Below are 25005 nucleotides of genomic sequence, written 5' to 3'. Positions count from 1 at the left end.
TTAATTGGAGATAAGAGTCTCATGGACTTTCCTGTCTGGGCTTTGAACCGAGATCTTCAAATCTTGGCCTCCTGAGTAGCTAGAATAACAGGCATGAGCCACCAGCGCCCAGCACCATCCACCTTTTATAAAGCTGAGTTTCCCTGTCTGACAACTGGACAATGGTTTTGTTTTAAATTCACAGCAGGTTTTAATTCCTACAGGCAGTCTTCACTGTAGAAATGTTATTTTGGAAAACTAGGAGCTTCAGGATGCTGATTATCCTCTTGTCTATTTTAAGACAGCACACAGTATATAAATTATAAATGCCTAACTCGCTACAAGATAATGTACCACTAAAGAACAGGCATTAACTTGAAGATGTTAAACACCCCAGGGCCAAAGGATGAAGGTAATGATTCCCAGCCCACCATAACTCACGGCCATGGCCAGGCCAGGCTTTGGAAGAAAGGGGCTGGCTGGCTGCATGTGGGATGAGCAGCATGTCAGAAGGAAAGCTGCCAAGGGAGCCATGAGTGAATTTCCAACCTGGGAGTTGAAACCCATTGATTTAATGCAATTTTCCTGTATTCATTCCTACTTGTTTTAAAAATGCAGGTGTATCTTTGTTGAATGCAGAAAAACAATGTCTTTGCCTCTGTGGAGCTTGCAATAAAGTGAGGAGGAAGGAAAGAATCCTCACTACTCAGAATGCCCTACTTAAGATTTTTCTTGCCTACTTAGACTTTTAACTTTGGTGCAAAGAATCACAGGCTGTCCGTGTTAGAACTAATGCCTGAAGATAACCTATCACAGAGCCATCCCCATTTTGTACAAATAAGTAACAGATTCTTTAGCAGTCCCTGGCCTTTATGATCTAAGACACACAAGTCCCTGGGGCCCCAGGTCCACTTTCTCTGCTCTATAGTTTTCTGCTCCTTTTGCTCTCTGTGAGTGACCAGTGTCAGAAACAAAACCCCTCTTCTGAAGAATCAGATATGGTTCATTTATAACTCTGTAAGGATTAGAGCCTGTGGCTTCCTACTTAGTCTTTCAACACATACTATAGAGCACACCTAGAGTGCCAGCCAGAGTCAGACCTTGAGGACACAAAACATTGGCAACAATGTGGCCACTGGAGAAACTGGCAAGAACTCAGGACAGAGAAGACTGGAGAGACCCAGGGGAGAGTCCATGAGGGAGGGAAGAAAACTCATCTTCTAAAAAGTCATGACAGCCACAGGGAACCCCAAGTCCTTAGGTAAGGCAGAAAATGACAGCTGGGTTTAGACTGGGCATGGTGGCAACAAATGCCAGACCAGGCTGGATGGACTTCAGCATAAAGCAATGGAGGCTTTGAGGATCCACGAAGTGGGAACAACACACTCATATCTATATTCTGGATTCACTCTGTCAATAGGGGGGAGAATGAGTTGGAGGAAAGGAGCCTGGACCTGGAAGGGAGAGAGGAAACTACTCCAGCCATTAAAAAAAGGCAGAGGGGACTGGGAATGTGGCTTAGCAGTAGAGTGCTTGCCTTGCACAATGAAGCCCTGGGTTTGATTCCTCAGCACTACATAAACAGAAAAATGCCAGAAGTGAAGCTGTGGTTCAAGTGGTAAAATGTTAGCTAGCCTTGACCAAAAAGAAGCCAGGGACAGTGCTCAGGGCCTGTGTTCAAGCCCAGGACAGGAAAAAAAAAAAAAGGAAGAGGGAGGGGGGAGAAAGGACAGTGGGAGAGGAGGAGTTGGAGAGGAAGAGGAAGAGGGAGGGGGAGAGAAAGGAGAATGAGAGAGAGGAGGGGGAGAGAGGAGGGGAGAGGGAAAATGAAGGGAGGGAAGAAAGGAGGGAAGAGAGAGGAGAGGGAGGGACACAGAGGAAACAGCCTAGTAAAAAGGTCATAACAGAAGTGACGCCCAAACAGTGTGTAAAGGAGGAAGAATCAGGAATATTCCTGCACTTCTGGTTCACATCAAGTGGTTCTACTAAGGGAAAGAGGGAACAAGGAAAAACAGCAAACTGGGGGGCAGAAATGTGGGAGATAGATGACCCATTAAGTTAATTAAGGCTAAAGGAGATTAGTTAAGCTACCTGAAAAAAGCAGATAGAGATGTCCTAATATATTAACCTCCTCCCTGAACAAAGCAAAATAAGGTACAAATAAAAGAGAATGTTCTATCTTCTGTTTGTGTGTGGGGGGGGGGTTGTTCTGTTTTGTTTTTGCCAGTCCTGGGGGGGGAGGGTGTATACTCAGGGCCTGAGTACTGTCCCTGGCTTCTTTTTGCTCAAGGCTAGCACTCTACCACTTGAGCCACAGGGCCACTTCTGGCTTTCTCTATATATGGGGTGCTGAAGAATTTAACTCAGGGCTTTGTGTATACAAGGCAAGCACTCAACCATTAGGCCATACTCCCAGCCCCAGAATGTTCTATCTTTAAGTAAGTAATAAGTTTTCTGGGGTTAGAGGTGTGGCTCAGTTGGTAGTAGCAGCCAGTGTGTCAGGTACCTAGTTCAAGTCCCCGTCCTGGACAAAAAATAAATAAATAAAAAGTTCTGTTAGATCAAATATAACCTCAACATGCCATTCCCTATCTGAGGTGATCCTCTTCAAATGCCCTTCCCCCAGTGCATGGGGCCTGCCTGAGATCAAGGAAGATCCTTCCTGAATTTCTACTTCTTCACACACAAGAACTGTTGTTTATAGTGGGGTGGGATTCAGGACCCCTGAAAGGGGGGGTCTTGGGTTGTGGGTGAGGCTTTCTTGGTGCAGGCAGACTTGCCAGAACACGGCCTGGCTCGTCCTGTTTTCTCTCTGGTCCACTGCACTGTGCTGCTGCTGTGAAGTGATTCACTGTCATCTGAAGGTCTCCCTGGACTGTACAGGCAGCATTAGTCATCCTCCTCTTCCCCACAGTGCAGAAGGGGCGGCAAACAGCCGCTGGCCAACACAACAGATCACACAACGTCAAAACCCAAGGCACAGAGACCTGAAGCACAGTCAAGTTCCCCACACCCACTCCTCCCACAAATATGGAGTGCCCAAGACCACCTAAGGTGCAAGGGCAAAAAGGGGAGCAAGGATGTGTAGCTGTAGCTTCTATTATTGACGATGATCTTGTATCCCCTTCCTGTGGTTTTACCTACACTATCTCTGTATCTTATCTGAGTACATTGGAAACCGTGTATACTGGTATTAGAACTAGGAAATTGAAAGGGAATACTAAAATCAAGAGACACAGGGTAAAAAAAAGACAAACAACTACAAAAGCAGTACTTGCAAAACTGTTTGGTGTAAATGAACTGAACAATTCATGGGGGAGGAAGGGAAAGGGGGAAGAGGGAGGGGGGAATGAGGGACGAGGTAACAAACAGTATAAGAAATGTATCCAATGCCTAACGTATGAAACTGTAACCTCTCTGTATATCAGTTTGATAATATAAATTTTTTTTAAAAAGAAAAAACAAAAAGGGGAGCAAGGGACCAGTCCCCCACTCACAGCTCTAGTATACAAGTCAGCTGGGAAATGATCATCACCTCCTTTGGCCCCCTGAAAAAAACTTCAGCTGTGGTTTTCAACCTTGCAGCTCTTATGAGTGCCACAAGAGGTATTGGGGTTTCCGGAGCCTTGGGGAAGGGATGTCCCTATTTGAAAGAGGCAAAGAAAGGACAATCTACATTGGCTTGTGGAGGGAAAGGGCTTAGAGAAAGAGCAGCCAGGAGAAAAGCATGTTACAGGCAGGGAGAACAGTACATGCAAAGATCTAGACGCTATCGTTCAGATGGTCACAGAAAATGAAGTGCAGTTTAGTATGAGTGGAGAAAACTTCTATGTTTCTATACAAGTACTTCTACAGCTAGGCATGGTGGCATCTGCCTGTATTCCCAGCACTCAGAAGGCTGAGGCAGGAGGATCACATTTTCAGGTCAGCCTAGGCTGTGAAGCAAATCCACCTCAAAAAACAAACTACCGGGGGCTGGGGATATGGCCTAGTGGCTAGAGTGCTTGCCTCGTATACGTGAGGCCCTAGGTTCGATTCCCCAGCACCACATATACAGAAAATGGCCAGATGTGGCGCTGTGGCTCAAGTGGCAGAGTGCTAGCCTTGAGCAAGAAGAAGCCAGGGACAGTGCTCAGGCCCTGAGTCCAAGCCCCAGGACTGGCCAAAAAAAAAAAAAAACAAAAACAAAAAAAAAACAAACTACCATCTAAAACCAATTCACTTCTTTTCTTTTCCCTCCCCCCACCTTTCTTTCTTTGTGCCATTCCTGGAACTTAAACTCCGGGCCTAGGTACTGTCCTTGAGCTTTTGTGCTCAAACCTAGCACTCTACCACTTGAGCTACAGCTCCATTTCTGGCTTTTTGGTAGTTAATTGGAGTTAAGTTTTTCATGAACATTCCTGCCTGGGCTGGTTTCAAACTGCAACCCTCAAACCTCAGCCTCCTGAGTAGCTAGGACTATAGGCATGAGCCACCAGCACCTGGCTTAAAGCCAGTTCTCTGCTGACTGTCTAACTCCATCTCTTGCATCTGAACCACAGCACACAGAAGATAATCCAGCAATACTTTTCTCATCTCCAAGGACAGAATGTAACTAGTACCATTCTAGTTACATGAGAGACAAATTAGATGGTTAGAGAAGATGGATGCCTTAGGACAGTAGGACTTGATTCTTTTCAGGAACCATAGATAAGCCATAGTTATCTACCACTAGTATAGATCTCTCCTGTCACTGTGTGACCTTGGGCAAGTTATTGAACTTCCCTGTGCTTCAACAAGGATAATACACTGAACCTGTCTTAACAGATTGATCTAAGGATTAAGTGCAATAATACATTTAAAAAGACTAAGACAGTGCTCGGCCCATAGTAAATACACACTCAATATGGGGGAGTTATTATTAATTCCCACCCTGCCTCCTCTCCACAAATTCTCAAGTGGTGCTGCCTAAACTCTCCCAGCCCAGCTTCTCACCATGGATGATGGATGACAGATGGGAAAAGGCACCATCAATTCTCATTGCGCTAACCACACAATCACTCATTTGACAAGCATTTATTGAGCACCCACTATGTCCTCCTGAGCTTCGTGCAGGAGATAAATGATGAATTTGGGACAAGTTGCAGTCCCTATTCCTGTCTGATGGGGAAGACAGGTTAAACAGATAATGAAAACGAACCTGCTAAGTGCTAACAGAGCCAGGTGCTGTGAGAACAAAAGTTGGGCCTGCACATTGGGAGTAGGGCTGGAGGGCTTCACTGAGGAGAGGAGACACAGTTTGAGCTGGGTCAGAAGTCACGTGGTGACTAAGCCTGGGAAGAAGGGGCTGACAAAAGGGTCGCCACAGCAGCTGGAGGGAACAGCATGTCTGCCATTGGGTCCAAGCTGTTGCAAAGTGAAGGAATGTTCTCTGCACTTTTCGAGTATCTGACAAACAGCATTATTACTCGATCTGCAGTACTGAATGTTCAATGCAGTACTGAATATGCAGCTCTGGCTCAGTGTGTGTGACAATTATCTCCACACTGGTCCAGAAATGTCTCTGGCAATGGTACCTGGGGGGCTCTGAGAAGTGGAATGACTGGGAAAGTCTCCTGTGTAATTTCTTGTTAAAACCTTCTCTTCGATTTAACTTATTAAGAAAGCTACTCTTTACTGTAAGATTCAGACATATGGTCCAGGCAGAAAAGAGTTTACTGAGGGGAGAGCATAGTGCTGGCTTACCCAAGATGGAGGCATGCAGGGGGTGCAAGGGATGCAGGGAAAGAGAAGGGAAGGGGGAGAAAAGGGCAAGGAGCAAGGCAAAGGGGGCAAAAAAGGAGCAGGACTGATGATGGAGACTGATACATACGGAAAGGTAGGGCCACAGCGAAGACCTCAGAGCCTGGGGGATCTCCCACTGCCCCCAGACACTCCAGTTACCTGCACAGGGCCAGTGACTTCTATGGAAGAGACCAGGTACACACCTAGGTACTACAATGGGGACGAAACCATCCCCCCCCGCCCTGGCTGGAACCTCACTTAAGAAGTGTAGATGTTTGTACTATGTATTATGCTTATAAATTTGTTCTTGTATGTAAAAATGGAGTGTGCTATATATAAATGATATGATCAACTGTACAAATAAAGTCTTGGTCAGTCCTAAAAAAAATTCTCTTCACTGGGCTGGGGGCATAACTCAGTGGCAGAGTGCTTGTCTAGCACACACAGGGGCCTGAGCATGAGCCCCAGAACCATAATAATAATAATATAAAATAAATGAAATGAAAATCACTTTTCTGATGCCTCATAAGCTTTCAGGTCCTGCATTTCCACTGTTTACAGGTTTTTTTGTTGTTAGGATTTACAGTCTGTCCTGAACAGGTTGCTCAAAATAGAATAGCTCCTGGTTCCAATGAAGTGTGCATCTAAACTCATCTCTAGCCACCTGATCTACCCTCATTTCAGGCCCCTGCCTGGTGTCAGCTTAGCAAGGAGGAGAGAAGCTAAGGGGCAGATGTTCATTCTGCAGAGAGAAAAGGAGGTGAAGGGAGAGAGAAAGGTGGTTTGCAGGGAGGAGCAGAAATCTGGACTCAGTGGAAGGCAGGCCTGTCCTCCACGTGCCCTTCAGGGGGAGAGTCTTGGGGGTGTTTTGCAACCCTGATGCTATTGGGCTCTGTGCCTGTGCTTTTTTTCCTGTGACTTTAAGAGGCTGCAGTGCAATTTCATAGATATATACTTGCACTTGTATCAAAGATAGATGCACATGAACTTTATAAACAGGACTAAGTGCTGTCTGTTTGTTATTTTTGGTAGGGGCTGAATTTATGAGCTTTACCCAGAGTGAAGTACTTGTCATTTATCAGCCTAGAATGTTTTAAGTAAATAGCGCTAAGCACTTAGCCTTCGCAGCAGGAACATAGTGAGGATGCAGTACTTTTTCAGTTATAAGAAGCAAATGGCACGAGTAACCTGCAGGGCTGATTGGGGTCTATTAACCTGGGAAACTTCATGAATATCTTCAGCTGACAGCCATCTTAGGGTTGGTCAGGGTTCTCCCGAAACCCTGTAACTACCATTTGTTTTGACTTTGTCAGTTTTCACATGGCATTTTCTTTGGGCCATGTAGTCACTGACAATCAAGCCTTTTGTGCTTGCTGATACCACACTGCAGGGTAAGAAGGAACCAGCCACATGTTGGGGAAAGCCACAGCAAAACAAGGACAACTCCCTAAACAAAGTGAAAGCAATCTGGCTACTGGATGTCAAATGCTTAAAAACTAGACCCCTCCCCGCCCCCCGAGAAATTTGGGCTTTACAGATGACTTGATGCAGAAAAAGCTAAGAAAGAAGCAATACTCATATATCAAAGAGATGGGGGGACAGGGGGCTTCAATTACCAGCTACACAAGCAATGCTATATTTGCCTACCTATCAATTCCAAGGATGAAAGAGAACTGGTGAATCTGGCAAATCTGGCACTCATTTATCAGAGTTTCTTCTAATTAGCTCACAAGCTGCCCTAACATTTGCCATAAAAACTGTCCAAAGGTTCGCCCCCTCCCACACCAGAAGGAACTGTGCCTCCCCGGGCTCAGGGAGTGTGCCCACATTTGCTATTATTTCAGAAAGGGAAAAACCAAGGGTGGCTCTGATTTCCCCACTCCATATTTATCCCTGTATGACTTCTGCAGTGCGAACTGGCCTGTGAGAATAGATTTATAAAAGACCTGAGAACTTAAGGTACTCATGTGAAGATCTGTATCTAAATACATCTTTTATTGTGTTTGGAAAAAAAATAGATATCAAATGCTTTGATTTGGAGTATAGACACAATAGAAAGAGTTACAGGGGCTGAGGATGTGGTTCTGTAGGATAGCACTGGCCTAATATATTTGATCCCCAGCAACATCTCCTCAAAAAGGTATAAAAAAATTATTTTGCTGTGCAGTGAGCGAATAATGAATGCCACTAAAATCTAGTGTAATTAACCACTGAAGGTTTAGAACGTGTAGTAATACCAATGCAATGCCTAAACTCTCTGACTTGGGATATAGAATCACCACACCATAAAATCAAGTTCTTCCATCTCGTGAATTTAAACTGAAAAAAAAAAAAAAAAAACAGCCTGCTGTTTCCTTTTGCAATTATAGAATACACCACTCCTACACAGGCATTACTTCTCAATGGGAAGGAAAAAGGGAGCCTCTAAATAGAAACAAGATCAGAGAGAGAGACATATACAAACACAGAAAGAGGTATTTGTTTGCTCTGCTCTGCCAATCCTAAATCCTGTATCCTTCATCAAAAGCTGGGTGAGATCCAAACCTAAACCTCCTCTTTACAAAAGAATAAAAAATAAAAACAACCAAGAAGCCAGTCGCTGGTGGCTCATGCCTGTAATCCTAGCTACTCAGGAGGCTGAGATCTGAGGATCTCAGTTCAAAGCTAGCCCAGGCAGGCAAGTCTGTGAGACTCTTATCTCCAATTAACCACCAAAAACAAAGTGGCACTGTGGCTCAAGTGGTAGAGCACTAGCCTTGAGCTGAAGAGCTCAGGGACAGTCCTCAGGCCCTGAGTTCAAGCCCCACAACAGACAAAAAAACAAAAAAACAAGAAAACCAATTCCAGTGTCCTGTCCTGTCAGTTTCTGTCATAATCAACAAAGGCAATTAATTCTCCTCTTCCAGAACTCCAAACATCTCCATTATTATGCCCAATCTGTTTAAATTATTGGTTTCAAGGCTAGGCACCAATTGCTTCCTCCCTCCTTCAACCAATTAATCACCTTGTTACAGCGCAGCCTATGCACTGCCAACTCAGCAAGGCTACTGCTGCCATTCAAAGATCCATTGGTTCATCTCATCACTGCCCTTGTACCCTCCCCCACAACAGCACACAGGACTCATTCAACACTTGACACACACACACACACACACACACACACACACACACACACACACACACACACTGTAAGCCTCCTAGAACCCACATAAGGCTATACAATCTGAGGACACTCCACAAATGCTTGCAGTTGGCTGGTGATGTTGATGATGATGATGATGATGATGATGATGATGATTAGAAGACGCTTCTGAGCAGAGCAGGCTTGTTAGTAATGACTGCAACGAAGCTAGAATTTATGACACTTCTTATTAAAATTCTAATTGCATAACCAGGCTTTAACATATATATATATTTTCCCCCTTTGGTGACACATACCGATTCCCTCTCTCTTAAAAATGCCTTGGCAAATAAATCTAAATCTCAAAGAACAAAAGGGGGAAAATCTCCACAGAACAAAAAGAGACTGGGAAGAAACAAATCATAGCACCTTGGGAAGTCACAAAATGGAGGTTTTTAAACTCTGCTAAGTCTTAATCTTTTGAAACAAAATGACTTAGTGTTTTAGGGGGGGAAAGGTCTTGATGTCAGCAGCTTCTGGTATCTTCCCTGCTCCAGTTATGGGACCCTAAGGGAACCCAAGGGAAGATATGAATCCTGGACTCCCCCTGGTCACACACAAGCTTATGACTTAAGTGAACCTCATTATTCATATAAGCCTCAGCAACTTCATCTGTAAATCTGTGCCCCATGCAACCCCAGATCCTAGGATGCTGTGAATAAAGAGATGTACTTGTTTCAAAATCAGCTGACAGATGACAAAGCAAAGAGAAACAATACAATTACCCTGCTACAACATGTAACAGCAAGACAACTGCCTCCACAGCAAAGAAGACAACCTCTAACTGTGGTACGTAGCTCACAACATGAGATCAATCACAGTGCCGTCAAATAGCCATAAAACACCCCAGCCCGCTGTGTTGAGTAAATCACTTAACCTCTTTGGGCTCAGTTTCTGCAATCATCAAGTGGTCTTTCAAAATTAATACCACCCTCTGAGACTATGCTTGAGAAGATGTGTATAAACTGCACAGAGCTTTTTTTTTTTCCAATTCCTGTAATAATTTTCTGTTACTCCTTTGACATCACTATCTTAAAAACCATTTTAGGGATGTAAATGACAATAATGCATCATTTATGTGTGGTTTCTACATTCTTTCTCTTATTTGGGGTCTGCTATCATGTTCCCTATCTCTAACAATCAAGATTTAACTGTATAACAATCAACTTCCTAACGTAACAAAAATGCTAATTATAATGCCACTGAAAAGTACAAGTTTTTAGCAAATAGCATGCTGTTGATAAATCAGTAATTATCAATGATTCAAGAGTTTGAAATACAGAAAATAAAATTTCTACATGGAGCTACAAATAGCAAACAGAAAATTCAGTCAGAATGAAACACAAAGCTAAATTTCAAATGCCTGAACATCAGGCAAAACTAGCAGACTATTCAGCTGAGTGTGGTGACACGTGCCTATAATCCATGTCAATAATCCAGTTTGGGAGACAGAGGCAAAGGATTATGAGTTCAACGCCAGCCTGGGCTGTATGGTAAGACCTTGTCTCAATAAACAAACAAAAATAGGGCTGGGAATATGGCCTAGTGGTAAAGTGCTCGCCTCATATACATGAAGCCCTGGGTTCGATTCCTCAGCACCACATATATCGAAAACGGCCATAAGTGATGCTGTGGCTCAAGTGGCAGAGTGCTAGCCTTGAGCAAAAAGAAGCCAGGGACAGTGCTCAGGCCCTGAGTCCACGCCCCAGGACTGGCAACAAAAACAAAACAAATTAAAAAAAATAACTAACTATTAAACATAACCCATGACAAGGTATTATCTAAGAGATTTCTACCCTGGACATTATAAAATTTATAGTTTATATGTAAAAATATATTTCTTCAAAAAAAAGGTAAAGTATAATCTTGGCATCCATTAGGCCCTGGATCCCTGGGTTCTGTTCCTAAAAACCCACCCTCGAAAATAAAAATGCTTCCAGCACAATAAAGCATGCACGCACACACACACAATCCATGATTCAGTCATATAAACTAGCTCAAGCAGTACCAGACTCCAGCCTGCAAAGAAATGTAAGCATTTTGAGGCTGTTTCTAGCTTGACACATTAGGTTTCTCAATCACTACTGCTCATAGTACTGACTTTAATGGACTAGAAAGTATAGGTGTTGAGCACACTAGGACTGGTAAAAATTAAATAAATAAAAAATTCCACAGCTAGATGAGAACAACTATGGACTGTGGGCTTTAAGTCTTTATGAGACTGATTTAATCTCAAAATCAACATGAGAAAGATCGCAGGTAAATGTACTGTTGGAGAATATAAAACCACAGATCAGTTCAGATAAGTTTAGTAACTACTCTGAGTTTGTTTTAAGATTTACTGGAAATCAAACTATGAAAACTACTGCTAGGAGGAAACTCAAGCTTGTGAGGTGAATTGGAAAGCCATAGCAACCTAACCAACAGAGATTTTCTGTGAAATTACAAAGCTAGGCCAAATTTGGCCAAGAAGCAAAATGGAACAGTAAGAGAAAGATCTGAGAGAAAAAGGGCCACTGTCTTTGGAAACAAGGTGCTTTGACGCCACCTAGTGGTGGCACAGTGACTCCTCAACCAGGACAAGCACTTGAGTGTCAGGGCCGGTCGTGACATTTGAGTGAAGACTCTTTCCTTTGAAGTCAGTAATGGTTTAGTAAAAAATACACTTTTTTTTGTAGAATAAAAATATCAGAAAAAAATGTGGGTTTAGAATTTAAATAAGACAGGAGCTGGGAATATGGCCTAGGGGTAGAGTGCTTGCCTCACATACACGAAGCCCTCAGCACCACATATATAGAAAAAGCCAGAAGGGGCACTGTGGCTCAAGTGGTAGAGTGCTAGCCTTGAGCAAAAAGAAGCCAGGGACAGTGCTCAGGCCCTAAGTTCAAGCACCAGGACTGGCAAGAGAAAAAATGTAAATGAGACAAAGGATAGACAAGAAGATAGAACATTTCATCCTGTAACAAACCCCAGAAGCCTCATCACCAGCCTGTTAAAAAGCTCTGAGGAAACTCAGTTTTACATGCTTTAAACTTAAAATGTTTTAACTGAAATTAAAATTGAGACAGCCACCAAAAATGATCTTGGACAGCAATGCAGAACTAGTATGAGTTGGAGAAGACATCAAAAATAAAAAATGAACAATGTTAAAATGAAACGTTAGGGACAAAAGAATAGAGAATAGCTGTGGAAAAGAATTCTGCTTATCGTGAAACCATAGCTATTTTTTTTTCTTTTGCTTCTCTTGTATCCTCTTTCTGTGGTTGTGCCCCGCTATCAATGTATCTCATCTGAGTACCCTGTATACTGTATATATGTGTATTAGAATTAAGGAAGGGAAAGGGAATATCAAAATCGAGAGACAAAGGATAAAAAGACAAATTCCAAAAGCAATACTTACAAAATCATTTGGTGTAAATTGACTGTACAATTCATAGGGGGGGGAAAGGGGGAAATCAGGGAGGAGGTAACAAGTTCAACAAGAAATGTACTCACTGCCTTACATATGAAACTGTAACTCCTCTGTACTTCACTTTGACAATAAGGGGGAAAAAAAGAAAAAGAGAGAAAAAAATCCTGCTTATCATAGCAGACATCAAGCTTAAGATCAAAGTATTACACATTCAAAAAAAATCCTTAGCCGAAATTTGGCACAGGGTAGGTTTCTTTGTGTTTAGACAAATAACAGAATTTAGAGGACCTATAATTATAAAGGCACAGATAATCTGAAGAAGACAAAAAAAAATAGAGATTAGTAGAGAAAGTTCATATTGCTTCCAGCAAGACTTTTCCTCCTTTTTCCCACCTTCCCAATACATGACATGCTAACATGCTTATTACTAAATGCTTACTAAGGGCCAGGTACTAGACCCAGTGCCTGCACAGATCTACCTCACTCATATCTAAACCACCTTATAAGAGTGATAAAGCATTGCTCTCATTTTACACATTCTGAAACTAAGGTTTAAAGACACAAGATCACTTGGGAGCAGGTGGCAGTGACAGGCTATTCCCAGACCCCTTCTGGACTCTAGGCCTTATTACCAGAACAATATCCTCCTGTCCTTTGGCAGATTTTTCTTACATTTATGTGCTCAAATCCTGAGCTGACTTTCTACCTGAGAAGGAAATGAGGAGAAAGGAAGAGAATAGTAGATAGTAGTTCACACCTGTAATCCCACCAAATCAGGTGGCTGAGGCAGAATCACAGTTCCAAACCAAGCTGAGCTACATAGTGAGACCCTGTCTTGAAAGCAAAGCAGAACAAAGGGAAAGAGGAGAAGAGGAATAAAAGGAGAAGGAAGGAAGGGAGGGAGGGAGTGAAAATTTCCTCTGCCTCAGTCACCTAAGATACAATGTTGAAGCTGAAAGCCTTTGATATTGAATTTTTCTTCTCCCTTTTTCCAGATGAAGAAATGGAAGGAAGGGGAATGATATGTCCAAGGTCCACACACGTGGCAGGTGTTTAGACTCCCAAACTCTTCACTCCCTGACCCCAAACATTCCAAATTGCTCTGCACGCTAACCACTTTATTATGTTCCTGATAAAAACATCAGAGTTCCCTATTGCATCTGACATAAACACAAGCTCCTTGACCTGGCCTTCATAGGGCCCCAACATTCAACCTACCACATCAAGCACACATACACCCCTAAAACCACAGGATTCCCACCCACTGCTTTTGCTCAAGCCATATCCCCTGCTCACCCACTGCATGGTGAGCGGTAACTCCTCTTAACAACAGCACACTGCACACTCGAGCTAGCTAGTTAGCTATCTTCATATATCTCTCCATTTTGAGATCAGGCGCGTTCAGGGTGGTATGGCCGTAGACGCTCACTGCTATATCTCTCTATTTTGTTTCCATGGGTGCCCTGTATTTTCCAATTAAATGATGAGCAACTGAGAAAGCCTTTCCTCTCACTATTCAGAAATGTGTGCCAATGCTTTAAATATGGGCTGCTACTAAGTGAACTGTAGGGCAGAGACAGAAAGGGAGTTAAAAGATTTTTTTTTTTTTTTTTTTGGCCAGTCCTGGGGCTTGGGAGTCAGGGCCTGAGCACTGTCCCTGAGCTTCTTTTTGCCCAAGGCTAGCACTCTACCACGTGAGCCACAGCGCCACTTATGGCTTTTTCTGTTTATGTGGTTCTGATGACTCAAACCCAGGGCTTCATGCATGCTAGGCAAGCACTAAGCCACATTCTCAGCCTAGAAAGAGTGAGTTAAGGAATATGAAACAATGTGTTTTGAATAGATGCACTGGTGAACTTTTCAAAGTAGACAAACGGGTCTCAGAAGAGAGATGTGAGACAACGGTTATTTGGGGGACACATAGAATATGATAAAAGGACACTGGACGAATACAGGGGAAGACCGTTCTGGCCACAAAGCATGTGAAATATGCAACTAGAAAATTCTTATCTCGGGCTAGGGATATGGCCTAGTGGCAAGAGTGCTTGCCTCGTATACATGAAGCCCTGGGTTCGATTCCCCAGCACCACATATATAGAAAATGGCCGGAAGTGGCGCTGTGGCTCAAGTGGCAGAGTGCTAGCCTTGAGCAAAAGGAAGCCAGGGACAGTACTCAGGCCCTGAGTCCAAGGCCCAGGACTGGCAAAAAAAAAAGAAAAGAAAATTCTTATCTCTTGAAAAGCAAGCTTCATTTTAGGCCAAAGGCAAAAAGTTCCAAGCAGATTATGGGCAACTGTAAAAGATACACTTATAGAAAATGTCCATGGGACTCAAAAAGACAAACTAGACACCAAAGCAATGTAGCAGTTGTTAGTCATGTCATTACCCAGCAAAATTTAAGCCTCTGGCAAGTTCACAAATGGTTTTGAGATGATATCTTACACCAAGTGCAAAATAAAATAATGTCACATGCAAATGGCTGTCATATAGGAAGTCCTTTGAAAGGTCTTTTCTTTCCACTTTCTTTTTTTTTTTTCTGTTTACCAAACACTTACACTCTCTCCAAAGGAAGTTTATAACCAGATCCAGGCATGTAGCTCATGCCTGCGATCCTAGCTACACAGGAGGCTGAGTTCTGATAATCGCCACCAGATCGCCACTGTTCAAAACTAGCCCAACGGGCTGGGAATATGGCCTAGTGGCAAGAGTGTTTGCCTCGTATACATGGAGCCCTGGGTTCAATTCCTTAGCACCACATATATAGAAAACGACCAGAAGTGGCACTGTGGCTCAAGTGATACAGTGCTAGCCTTGAGAAAAAGAAGCCAGGGACAGTGCTCAGGCCCTGAGTTCAAGGCCCAGGACTGGCCAAAAAAGCCAGCCCAGGCAAGAAAGTCTGTGAGACTCTAATCTCCAATAAACCACCAGAAAATTCGAAGTGGTGCTGTGGCTCAAGTGGCAGAGAAATAGCCTTGATCTGAAGAGCTCAGGAACAGCACCCAGGCCCAGAGTTTAAGCCCCATGACTGACCCCCCTCCCAAAAAGGAAGAAGTTCATAACCAAGCTGGACACTGGTACCTCATTGCATGTAATCCTAGCTACTCAGGAGGCTGAGCTTTGAGGATCTCGGTTCAAATCCAGCTCAGGCAGGAAATTTCATGAGACTCTTATCTCCAATTAATCACAGAAAAAGCTAGAAATGGTATTGTATGTAGCTCAAGTGGTAGAGGCCTAGCCTTGAGCAAAAGGAGCTCAGAGACAGTGCCCAGGCCCAGAGCTCAAGGCCCAGGACTGGCCAAAAAAAAAAAAAAAGGTTACAACCTTTCCTCTCTTTTTCTACTTTGATCTTTCTATTTGGGTGGCACAGTGTGGTGAAAAGAGCTAACTGAAGAGAGAGATGTGTCCTGGTTCATCCCTTAGCAGCTGTGTGACAGGGGCCAAAAAAAGAGGAAGAAAGCATAGAACAGAGCTTAGGAGGAAAGTGGGAACCTCTCCAGGTGACAAGTGAGAAGGGCATTTAAGGCACAGGGAAGAAGTTATACAAAGGTGTGGCAGTGTGCACAGTGCTTAGAAAGAACAATAAGGAGGACAACTCAGAGCAAGAGTGTATGAGGAAGTAGACAGGTATATACTTAGAGTATATAGGTATACAAGTATATAGGCCTTGTGGATATGAGGAATAATGAGTGGCTCTGTGCTTCCTTCTTTCTCTGTAACAACCATTACAGGCCACTTGCCTTGTGCTAGCTAATTGCTTTACCAATAATAACTCCATTTTAATTCCAGTAACAAGCCTACGTAGGAACAATCACAATTCCCATTTTATAGATGAGGAAAAGGCCAGGGAACTTCTGTAAGGTTTGCCCGTCTCACCAGAGGCAGTGGCAGGGATCAACACAAGTCCATGTTCATATCCATGCCCATACCTACTAGGCTGTGCTGCCTCGAGCTTCCTGACTAGGAATATGAAGCTAGAAAGATAAGACTTGCCTCATCTTCTTGAAAGTTTCAATGTGAGATTCAAGAAAGCCATTGTAGGCACTATTGGCTGTTAAATTAGTCACACATTGCTTAAGGACAGATCCTTTCTAAGCAATGAATCATTATGCAACTCCATCAACATCACAGACCATTCCCAAACCCTAACTTTGGTGGTACAGCCTGCCACACGCCTAGTCTATTCTATGCAGCATAGCCTGTGGCTCTGAGGATACAAGCCTGTACACAGTATGTTACTATACTGAATGCACTGAATACAGTATATAACTGAGGCAACTGTAACACAATGGTAACTATAAGTAGATATAGTCTTCTCTACATAAGAAACATGTAATTAAAAAAAATACTAGGGGGGCTGGGGATATGGCCTAGTGGCGAGAGAGCTTGCCTCGTATAGGTGAGGCCCTGGGTTCGATTCCCCAGCACCACATATACAGAAAACAGCCAGAAGTGGCGCTGTGGCTCAAGTGGCAGAGTGCTAGCCTTGAGCAAAAAGGAAGCCAGGGACAGTGTTCAGTGTTCAGGCCCTGAGTCCAAGGCCCAGGACTGGCCAAAAAAAAAAAAAGAGAAGTGAAAAAAAATACTAGGGGGGCTGGGAATATGGCCTAGTGGTAAAGTGCTCGTCTCGTATACATGAAAACCCTGGGTTCGATTCCTCAGCACCACATATATATATAAAAAGCCAGAAGTGGCGCTGAAGCCAGAGACAGTGCTCAGGCCCTGAGTTCAAGCTCCAGGACTGGCAACAAAAACCAAACCAAACCAAAAAAAAAAAAAACTAGGCAGTAGAAACTTTCCAGCTCCAATAGAAGCTATGGGCCCACCACCATAAAGGAACCCATTGTTGACTGAAATGTCATTAAGTGGCATGTGACTGTAAATGATCAGTTCCACCTACTCTCTCGTTACCAAATCCCACATCCCCATCTTCCTTCTCTTTCAGAATAGACTGTGGCTAAGCTAAGTGCCAGCAGCTCACACCTGTAATCCTAGCTACTAAAGAAGCTGAAATCTGAGGATCCTGGTTCCAGGCCAGTCCAGGTGAGAAAGTCTGTGACATTCTTACCTCCAATAAACTACCAAAAAAGCCAGAAGTGGAGCTGTGGCAAATGGTAGAGTGCTAGCCTTAAACACAGCAGCTCAGGGACAGTGCCCAAGGCCCTGAGTTCAAGCTCCAACACACACACACACACACACACACACACACACACACACACACACACACACACGAGGATAGAAGCTGAGACCTTATGCAGGCTCCTTAACCTGTGAGGATCTCCATTTCCACAAAATAGTCTTGATCACTGCTAGCTGGTACACCAGGGGATAGCAGCTCTAGCCAGAGCCCATCCTGCTTCCTTCTTCAAGCCTCTTCACAAACATGTGCATGCTCAATGTTCACCTGTCTATCTGTGTTCTAGACCTGAGCAGTGATTCCCATGCCATCCACCAGCCAGCCTATGGGACTTCTCCATTTTCCCCTTTCAGAAGCTCCTTCTATGAAGGACAACTTATGTCCAATTGTCCACAGGAATGACTGCTGTTGGCATTTGACCCCCATAGTGAAATCACCAGGGTGCCAACTAAGAGTGGAAACTGTTTTCAATGTAAAAATGGTATTAGAATCTCCTATAAGTCAACTTTGAAAAATCTTTCATATTTGGCTCTTTTTACTGATAGATTGAATTATTAGAGTAAAATTCCAGTCTAGATAAGAAATAATATAACCGTTTAGCCTCCTGGCAAATTACATTCAGCATCCACTTTCTCAAAATGACAAATAGCAAATCTTTCAAGTGGAAAAATCTTCCAGAGCATCAAGCCAATGGTGCAATGCAGCAAGTAGTGCAAGAAAGATGTTTTCCCCCCCCATCTCCGTGGCAAAAAGTCAGAGCTGATTACCATAAAGTAACATGACTCATATGCTAAAGACCACTGGCTCCTGGAAGGCCACCAACATTTGACCTTAATACAGCCAAGAGTTCCACAAGGACCATCTCTCTTCATTTCCTGGAATAAACACCTTGCCTGGTCAATGTACACAACAGGAAAACAGGGCAGGAGAGTGGAGACTCATCACCTAAGCATTCACTCTCTCATCATAAATCGAACTACTATTCCTTTAACAGAGTATTCCAACTGTTTCCAATGGAATCTGAGTTTCAGAGTGATGTGATGACTTGACAAAAAGCACAAGAGGACAGTGGTCAAGGTGACCCAAGCCTCAGCTTTAGGCCAGTTCCAGTTCCTTTGACTCTATCAGGCACTAAGCATAAGGCAAATCTTTACAACAACTCTCTGCCAGATCAGTCCTATTAGTCCCACTTTATGATGTGGAAGTTGTGACCCAGAGAGCTTATGTATCATATCCAAAGCAGAAGTGGCTGAGCTGGAATTGAAACCTAGATCTGTCTTCAGAGCCCATGTGCTTTCTGATTGCTCTGCTTCAAAATGTAGTGCCTGGGGCTGGGGATATAGCCTAGCGGCAAGAGTGCCTGCCTCGGATACACGAGGCCCTAGGTTCGATTCCCCAGCACCACATATACAGAAAATGGCCAGAAGCGGCGCTGTGGCTCAAGTGGCAGAGTGCTAGCCTTGAGCGGGAAGAAGCCAGGGACAGTGCTCAGGCCCTGAGTCCAAGGCCCAGGACGGCCAAAAAAAAAAAAAAAAAAAAAATGTAGTGCCTGGACCAGTAGCACCTGCATTACCTATTACAACTGCAGCCTTTTTTGGTTCCACTGTGGAACTCAGAGTCAGACTACATTTTCCAAGATCTCAATGACATTTGTGTGAACACTGAAGTTTAACAAGCTTTGAGTCCAAGTGCAGTGTTGCATGCCTATAATCTCAGTACCCAGGAAGCTCAGATAGGAAAATCAAGAGTTTGATGCCAGCCTGGGCTTTCCAAGTCTGAAATACCATGGTGAAATCCCTTAGTGCAATTAACACATACTAAATCATTAAAAAAATTAAAAAATTAAATGAGGGCTGGGAATATGGCTTAGCAGTAGAGTACTTACCTAGCATGCACAAAGCCCTGGGTTCAATTCCTTGGCACCACATAAACTGAAAAAGCCAGCAGTGGCACTGTGGCTCAAGAGGTAGGGTGCTAGCTAGGAGCAAAGAGAAGCCTGGGACAGTGCTTAGGCCCTGAGTCCAAGCCCCAGGTCTGGCACCAATGAATGACTGGAAAGTAAAATAGGCAGGAGGAGGAGGGCAGGCAATTGGAGAGGGTAAGTGAGGATAAATATGATCAAAGTTGAATGAGGGTACAAAGGATGAAGGGTCTTGATGAGCTTACATTGTATGCTGTATATGGAAACGTCACAGCACAATGTCTTTGTACATCTAGCATCAGCTAATAAAAAACACAAAACTTTGCACTATAATTCTGCCTTCCTAAGTGTCACTACTAGAATCCCTTTCTATAAATCAATGGCTCTCAATAGGGGGAGGGGGGCAGGAAGGGAGGGAGGGTCCCACAAGGGACACTGAATATCTGAAGACATTTCACAACTGAGAAAGGTAAAGAATTACAACTGTGATCGAGTGAGTAGTGGCCAGAAGATCTGCTAAATATCCTACATGGCATAGGGCTGCTATCAATAAAAAAAAAAAAAAAGAATTATACAGTCCTACAAAAAGAAGGGAGGGGAAGGAGAGGGAAAAGGAAGAGGGGAAAGGGAAGAGGGGTGGGAAAAGGAGAGAGTTGGGCTGGGAATGTGGCCTAGTGGTAGAGTCCTTGCCTAGCACACATGAAGCCCTGGGTTTGATTCCTCAGGACCACATATACAGAAAAAGCCGTAAGTCGCGCTATGGCTCAAGAGGTAGAGTGCTTACCCTTGAGCAAAAAACAGCCAGGGACAATGCTCAGGCCCCAAGTTCAACCCCCAGGACTAACAAAACAAAAAAAAAAAAAGGAAAGAATAAGGGGAGGAAAAGGATGGGAAAGGGATAGAAGAAAGGGAAGGAAATAAGGAAAGAGAAGAGATTTTCCTGACACAGTTATAGATGAAGAAATATCATGCAAAATCCTTTTATTTCTACGAGCCGTATTTTTTTTCAAAACACTTAAATCAAATACTAAGATCATATGAGTTCACTAAACGATGGCCCACAGGGCAAATCCAGCCTGCTATCTACACTTGTAAAATCTGAGAGCTAAGAATGATTTTTACATCTTAAGCATAGACTTTAGGGGCTAGGAATATGGCCTAGTGGTAGAGTGCTTGCCTCACATACGTGAAGCCCTGGGTTTGATTCCTCAACACCATATATATAGAAAAAGCCAGAAATGGCACTGTGGCTCAAGTAGTAGAGCACTAGCCTTGAGCAAAAAGAAGCCAGGAAAGTGCTCAGACCCTGAGTCCAAGGCCCAGGACTGGCAAAAAAAAAAAAAAGATTTTAAAGTTGGACACCTGTGGCTCATGCCTGTAATCCTAGCTACTCAGGAGGCTGAGATCTGAGGATCCTGGTTCAAAGCCAGCCCCAGCAGGAAAGTCCATGAGAGTCTTATCTCCAACTAACCACAAGAAAACCAGAAGTTGGTGCTGTGGCTCAAGTGGTAGAACACTAGCCTAGAGCTGAAGGGCTCAGGAACAGCACCCAGGCCCAGAGTTCAAGCTCCAAGACCAACAACAACAACAACAAAAAATAGATTTTAAAATTCCTTATTACTAGATAGACAGACAGACAGACAGATGGTAGTTTCTGCTACAATTCTGAAGCTGACAATCACAGTTCCCTGTCCTCTACAGAGACTCAAATTCCACCCATTCGCATTTTTTATGGCTTTTGGGGGTGAGGGGACAGTCCTGTGGCTTGAACTCAGGGCCTGCCTGACACTGTCCCTGGCTTTTTTGTTTTATTTTTTTACCAGTCCTGGGGCTTGAACTCAAGGCCTAACCACTGTCCCTGGCTTCTTTTTGCTCAAGGCTAGCACTCTACCACTTGAGCCACAGCGCCACTTCTGGCTTTTTCTATATATATGGTGCTGAGGAATTGATCCCAGGGCTTCACATATATGAGGCAAGCACTCTACCACTAGGCCATATTCCCAGCCCCTTTTTATGGCTTTTATACAATTAACTATCCTGTTATTAACCAAACTCAAGCCTACCTGGACCCAAGAGTAAAATGATGAAATAAACAAAACAAAAATCCTTGTTATTTGTGAAAATTACATGAAGTTCAAATTTCTGTATCCATAAAGTTGTATGGGAACCCAGTAAACACTCATTGCTTACATTTTATTTAAAGTTGCTTTTTTTTTTGCCAGTCCTGGGGACTGAACTCCAGGTCTGAGCACTGTCCCTGGCTTCTTTTGCTCAGGTCTACCACTCTACCACTTGAGCCACAACGCCATTTCTGGCCATTTTCTATATATGCAGTGCTGAGGAATCGAACCCAGGCTTCATGTATACGAGGCAAGCACTCTACCACTAGGCCATATTCCCAGCCCCCTAAGATTGCTTTTTAAAGGCAGTTTCATTTAGACATAATTCACATATTTGGTGCATGCCTACAATCTTAGCACCTGGGAGGCTGGGGTAGAGGAGAATCACAAGTTCAAGGCCAGCCTGAGCTACATAGCAAGATCGTGCCTTTAAAAAGCAAAAAGAAAAAGGGGGGGGGGGGGCTGGGAATATGGCCCAGTGGCAAGAGTGCTTGGCTCTTATACAGGAAGCCCTGGGATCAATTCCTCAGCACCACATATATATATATAATGGCCAGAAGTGGTACTGTGGCTCAAATGGCAGAGTGCTAGCTTTGAGCAAAAAGAAGCCAGGGACAGTGCTCAGGCCCTGAGTTCAAGGCCCAGGACTGGCAAAAAAAAAAAAAACCAATACAATTCAGTATTTTTCGCATACTTACAAGGCTGTTCAACCATTCCCACAGTCAATTTGAGAATATCTTCTGTTTATTCTGTAGGACTAGGGATTGAACCCAGGACCTTAAGCATGCTAGGCACATCCTCTGCCACTGAGCTATACTTCCAGCCCAGAGAACATTTTCAGTAACTCAAAAAGAAAGCTCCAAGTTTCTTTTTGCTTTAACTATTACTGCTTTGCCTCCACCTACTTTCCCCAGCCACAGATCTACAGTCTGTCTCTAATAATATTCCATTGTATTGATATACCACGTTTTTTGAATCATTCTTCAGGTGGTAGATAATACCTAAGACAAGTTTCTCTGTACACGTTTTCGTTTTTCTTGGGCAGGTATCTATTAGTGGAACTGGTAACTCTGAGAAACTGCCACCCTGCTTCTCCACATTTTGGCCAATACTAAATCATCTTTTGATTCCAGGAATGAGGAATCCTGGACATAAAGCATCTTTTCATGTGTTTTACTGGAGTCAAGGGCCTCTAGGATACATATCTATCTATCCACCCACCCATCCATCCATCCAACCATCCACAAACACACATACATATATAATATATACATATAATTCTTGTGTTAAAAAGAAAGCCTGGGGGGGGGGGGCTCTGGGAATATGGCCTAGTGGTAGAGTGCTTGCCTCGTATACACAAAGCCCTGGGTTCAATTCCTCAGCACCATATATATAGAAAAAGCCAGAAGTGGCACTGTGGCTCAAATGGTAGAGTGCTAGCCTTGAGCAAAAAGAAGCCAGTGATAGTGCTCAGGCCTTGAGTTCAAGCCCCAGTACTGGGGGGAGGGGGGGAGAAAGCTGGGTACTGGTTGTTCATGCCCATAATCCTAGCTACTAGGAGGCTGAGATCTGAGAATTATGGTTCAAAGCCAGCCCAAGCAAGAACGTCCATGAAACTCCTATCTCCAGAAAACCACAAGTGGTACTGTGGTTCAAAGTGGTGGGGTGCTAATCTTGAGCAAAAAGAGCTCAGTGACATCGCCCATGGCTCTAGTATGTAATCTTACTCAGAAGGCTGAGATCGAAGAATCTTGGTTCAAAACAAGCCCAGACAGGAAAGCCTGTAAGACTTTTTTTCTCCAATTAATTACCAGAAAACCAGGAGTGGTACTGTGACTCAAAGTGGTAAAGTGCTAGCCCTGAGCAAAAGAGCTTAGGGACAGGCCCTGAGTTCAAGCCCCATGACTGATTTGGAAAAAGAAGAAAAAAAAAGGCTCATATCTGTAATTCTAGCTACTCAGGAGATTGAGATTTGAGAACTGAAGTTTAAATCCAGCCTGGGCAAAAAAAAATCCCAGAGGCCCTTATCTCCAATTAAGCAACAAAAAAGCCAGAAGTAGAGGTATGGTTCAAGTAGTGCCAGTCTTGAGCAAAAAAAATGCCAAGTGAGAGTGAAAGGCCCTGAGTTCAATCCCAATTACTAGCCATCCACACATACACAGAGAGAGAGAGAGATAAATGACTTATTACATTTTACTCACACTTAATGTGCCCTTAGAAACATAAAAGTTTCCCTTTTTTTTGAGGAATACTTGAATACTTTGAGGAATGCTTTGAATACTTGGGCTAAAACTCAGGACCTTGAGCTTGTTTACTCAAGATTGATGCTCTCTTTTCCGGCGGTGACGACCTCCTCCAGAGAACATGCCTCTCACAAAGGATCTTCTCCATCCCTCTCCTGAAGAGGAGAAGAGGAAACACAAGAAGAAGCGCCTGAGAGAATCTGCCACCTGGATAAGGTTTAGATGCCCTGTAGTTCTCTCTCCTGTGGGAGCTATGGCTCCACTAATAAACCTCCTTATGAACCTTAAAAAAAAAAAAAGAAGAAGAAGCGCCTGGTGCAGAGCCCCAATTCCTATTTCATGGATGTGAAATGCCCAGGATGCTATAAAATCAACACGGTCTTTAGTCATGCACAGACAGTAGTTTTGTGTGTTGGTTGCTCCACTGTTCTCTGCCAGCCTTACAGAAGGATATTCCTTCAGAAGGAAGCAGCACTAAAAGCACCGTGAACCAAGATGAGTGGGAAATCGTCCCAATAAACACATTTTGTGAGAAAAAAAAAAAAAAAGACTGATGCTCTACCATTAGACCCACACCTCAAGTCTGGGCTTTCTGCTGCTTAATTGAAGATGGAGTCCAACAAATTTTTCTTCCTATACTGGTCCTGAACCCTAGTCTTCCAGATCTCAGCATCAATAGTAGCTAGGACCACAGTGCGAGCCAACAGCTCCAAGCTAAAGGTTTTCAGTTTTTATTAAGTCCTCATTATTTTTTTCTTGTTTCTCATTCTTTTGGTGTCATATCTAAAAATCCAATGTCAAACCTAAGGACATAAATATTTATCCCTGTGGCTTCTTCCAGTTTTATTATCCTATCTCACACATTCAGGGCTTTGATCCATTTTGAATTGTTTATATATATAGCCTAAGGCTTTAATTTCCTTTCTTTTTCAGATGGCTATCCTGTTGTCTCTATATCATTTGTTGAAAAGATTATTCTCTCCCAAATTAAGTGGCCTTGGCATCCTTGTTAATAAATAATAAGTTGAAGCCAGTCACTGGTGGCTCATGACTGTAATCCTAGCTACTCAGGATGCTAAGATCTAAGGATCACAGTTCAAAGTCAGCCTAGGCAGGAAAGCCTTATCACCAATTAACCAGGAGTGGTACTGTGGTTAAAAGTGGTAAAGTGTGGGCTGGGGATATAGCCTAGTGGCCAAGAGTGCCTGCCTCGGATACACGAGGCCCTAGGTTCGATTCCCCAGCACCACAT

General features: G+C 43.5%; 1 protein-coding gene and 1 pseudogene across 3 annotated transcripts in view; one reads left to right on the top strand and one right to left on the bottom strand.

Moving 5' to 3' along the window:
• Positions 1-25005, bottom strand: part of Nf2 (NF2, moesin-ezrin-radixin like (MERLIN) tumor suppressor) — a 97443-nt gene that overhangs the window by 62807 nt on the left and 9631 nt on the right. The window lies entirely within an intron of this gene.
• Positions 24066-24282, top strand: LOC125349267 (annotated as a pseudogene).

This window comes from Perognathus longimembris, chromosome 3 (genome assembly GCF_023159225.1).
Source record: "Perognathus longimembris pacificus isolate PPM17 chromosome 3, ASM2315922v1, whole genome shotgun sequence".
NCBI classification, from domain to species: Eukaryota; Metazoa; Chordata; class Mammalia; order Rodentia; family Heteromyidae; genus Perognathus; species Perognathus longimembris.
The sequence above is the reverse complement of the archived record's forward strand: the minus strand, read 5'-3'. Positions and strand labels throughout refer to the sequence as shown.